Source organism: Cupressus sempervirens, chromosome 7 (assembly GCF_028749045.1).
Source record: "Cupressus sempervirens isolate cs-2001-9-10 chromosome 7, ASM2874904v1, whole genome shotgun sequence".
Classification (NCBI taxonomy): domain Eukaryota; kingdom Viridiplantae; phylum Streptophyta; class Pinopsida; order Cupressales; family Cupressaceae; genus Cupressus; species Cupressus sempervirens.
The window spans coordinates 490099692-490103327 of record NC_143124.1 but is presented as its reverse complement, the minus strand read 5'-3'; positions in this window follow the sequence as shown (position 1 = coordinate 490103327).

The following is a 3636-nucleotide window of genomic DNA, read 5'->3' as shown; positions in this document are numbered from 1 at the left end:
GGTATTGTTTGAGTTGTAATGACCAAAAGACAAATATCCAAGCCTTGGATCCAAGATGTCTCTGTTTTGCACAAGCATAGAAGTGGTTAGTTGAATACGATTGTAGAGTGACTTCACCTTATTAGAGAAACCAACAGACAAGGGAGGATCTCTTATCTTTGAAACTACTACTCCAACCTTGACTCCTCAATAGGAATTGAAATCACAAGTTGAAATTATCCTCAATGATGATTATGATTAACAATTGAGGTTGCTTTATATGCAAAAGGGCTAGGTCCTAAATCTCAAAAGAGTGGCCCCAAATTCAAATTAAAAAAAGGTTCCTAATTAAGCCAAAGTGATGTACAAGTGCATCCCTTCAAATGGGCCCCCCTTATAGAGGCAATTAAATCTTTGGGGACCATAAGAGCAAATTTTATAGATGAAACAAGTTTGGGCTAAGGAGGGGACATAAAAATATTGGAGAAGTATGAGGCTCCATTATAATGACTACCCAAATTGTTGGTGACCCTCCACTCTCAATGTGGAATTAAAACCATAGTTGCCCCACTCATTGAGGATGACGGGATGGCTTTCTAGGATAGGGGCACAAATTGCCTCAATTTAGGTACCGTGGGGAGACAGTGGCTGAGGTGATGGGTTGTATATTATATATACTATATATATAGTAGTTAAAATGCTAGTTATAAAAAGATGTATAACATTAATGCAAAAAAAGATCACACAATCATTTCCAAAAAGAACTATGCATAAGATGTATAAGACTATTAAGAAGTAAAATACAATGAGTAGCTTGATATCAAAACATGTAAAAAATATCAAAATGTAGTGAAGGGAGGCCTCTAATCATCCCTCAAGGAACCTCATAACTGAATCTTGGTAAAGTGGGTATAAAAACATCAACTTGATTTGACACAATTCACTCATCAATTTCTTCTTTTGTTTCTAAATTTGAAAGTGGGGTTCTTGGGGCAGTAGTCCCTAGTGGGGCCAAGGGGCAACAATCAACCCTTGTAATTCCTAGAGCAATTAACTATCTTAAGAAAATATGGGACCTCTGAACATATATCCATGATATTGTTGAGTGGACAATGGCTAATGTCCATCCACTCATTTATGACTATATTGCATTCACTTTCCAGACAACATTCCTTCATTTCTTCCATTAAGAAAATTATCTTGGACTAGTTCTTGTCCAAGATTATGTTCTTAAATTTCGTCTCCCTTGGTAGTGCATATGGTGGTCTTTCTCTTGCCATGTTTGCCATCACTTCCTTATAATAAGGAGATCAAACCATGGAATGGAATGTCATTGGTAGATTGACAAGTGATGCTCCTAACCCACTAGCTGAATTATTCAATGTGCAAATTAAGGATGGGGCAGATGATGCCATTGTCAATTTATGCTTAGAGGTAGATGATAGTTAGGAGCATCGCTTGTCAATTTTTGTTTTCCCCTTCACCTACTACATGGGCCCTTGAAGCAGAAGAAATTTCATACATGCAACTTGTCTCTCAAAGTAGAAGTAGAATCATGTGGTTGGCTTTTATAACCTCTTGGCCCAAAGGACAAATGAACATATGTATGTGCAACTGCATTGTCTTCACCACTAGCAACCTATGGTCTACATATCTTAGCCCTAAATTTTTGGTTGGTTGTCAACACCTCACTTACATCTACACTTTTTCCCAGGATTTGAAGGAGGTGACCATCAACTTTTGTAATGTTGCCATAATGTTCAAGGTTACAAAAGTGGCACTTCCAAAACCTTGTCCCCCATACACCCTAGGCTTGCTTTACAATTTTGTTGCAAACTGTTAGGACATTTAGCCAAGTTGCTAAACTATGGGACTTTTTTAGGTGTTTCCAGGTATAAAACACATCGAACCTGATTTTGAAATGAATCTTTTGCGGGTATACATCTAGGATTTGTGTTTTTAAATGCTAACTTGTTTAGTGATTCTAGTTTGATCTGTTAGCTATTTTTAAGACCTAGACTGCTGATTAGAAAACTTTGAACATATCTATCATGAGATTCTAGCTTGATCTTTTTAATATAAAAACCTAAATTTAAATTAGAATGGTATGTCTCAAAATATGAAATTGTAATGGTTTTGTTTAGCATATGTATAGGTATATGACATTCCAAACTTAATTCAATTTTTGAGCTACACACTTGCATATATAGATACATACATACTGACGTACACACATATACATAAATACACACACACACACACGTGTGTGTGTGTGTGTGTGTGTGTGTGTGTGTGTGTGTGTGTGTGTGTATAGTCATATGAACATACCAAAAATGCACCCAATCCCCTACAAAATTTCTACCATTCTAGTGTTTCATATTCATGTACCCATTCCCATTCCCAATTTGGCAACTCAAATTTGTAGAAGTTTTTGGTGTTGTAATTAGTAATTAGTAATTAGAGATGGATTCTCACTCTTAGTCCTTATTTCCATGGTTAATAGAAAAACATTTATAGCTAATAAAACATGTTGTATCTCATTTGTGTGCACAAATAATGAGCCAGCTCTTAGGAGGATGGAGAAATGTGATTACCAATCCGTGATTCTTCCTCAAACCCTAATCATCCCGCATATAAGGAAATTCATATAAATAACATCTCCAAAAATCCTAAAACCACTCCACTATTATTCATGAGTTTCCATTCCCTGGTTTTCTAATCAGTGGTGTACAATAAACAAGAAATGATATTTTCAATGTTGCACATATATATTTTATTTCAAAGCTTAGGCCTAACAATCTTGCATTGATTATGTTCATACATGGAATTAAAATCTCACTAGGCTGTAACCTTCAAATGGAAAATCGTGTAGATTTAGCTTGTCTAAAGAAGATCAATTACATGATAAAATTTATGCTAGACTTTGCAAGAACATGGTCTTCATCGAACGATTAATCACTGCCCCAATATTACCCACGAGGTTGCCATCCCTAGTCCCCATAGAATCAAGAATTATTATCCATAACCATGGCCTTTTCAAGAATTATTATCTTGTGCACTGCATTGCTTGTATTGAGCATCTGTGCATTTGCACAAGATGGGCCAGGTCTCATTTTATGCCTTGAACAAAAGGGCATCACAAACCTGACCATTTCTAATTCCTCCTCTGCATATGATTCTCTCTTGTGCTTTTCTCTACAAAACCTAAGGTTTACTGAACTAGGAGTCCACAAGTCATATGTATTGATTCTATCGTGGAAGAGACAACAAACCTGCAAATTTCCTTCCGTGATACCCTACACGGGAATGAAATAACATACTATGTCAATATACAAGATTAAATTTTGACATACTCTTCTACCAATACTAAGGAAAACTTTATGACCAATACTAAGGAAAAATTTTGACCAATACCTTATGACTTGAGTTGGTCAAAATTTTGACCAACTTGGGAAAACTTAGGAAATTTTGAACCAATACAGGGATGGAAACTCAAAAATAAAAGAAATCATACCTTTGGTCGAAAATTTTGGTAGAAAAACAAGTGCAAATGTACTAGTGCCAAAGCATTTTTAGAAAGGTGTGAACCTAAAATCCAACTACTTTAATTTCTTGTAGACAAATTAAATATTTTATTTTAAGATTATTGCACCATCT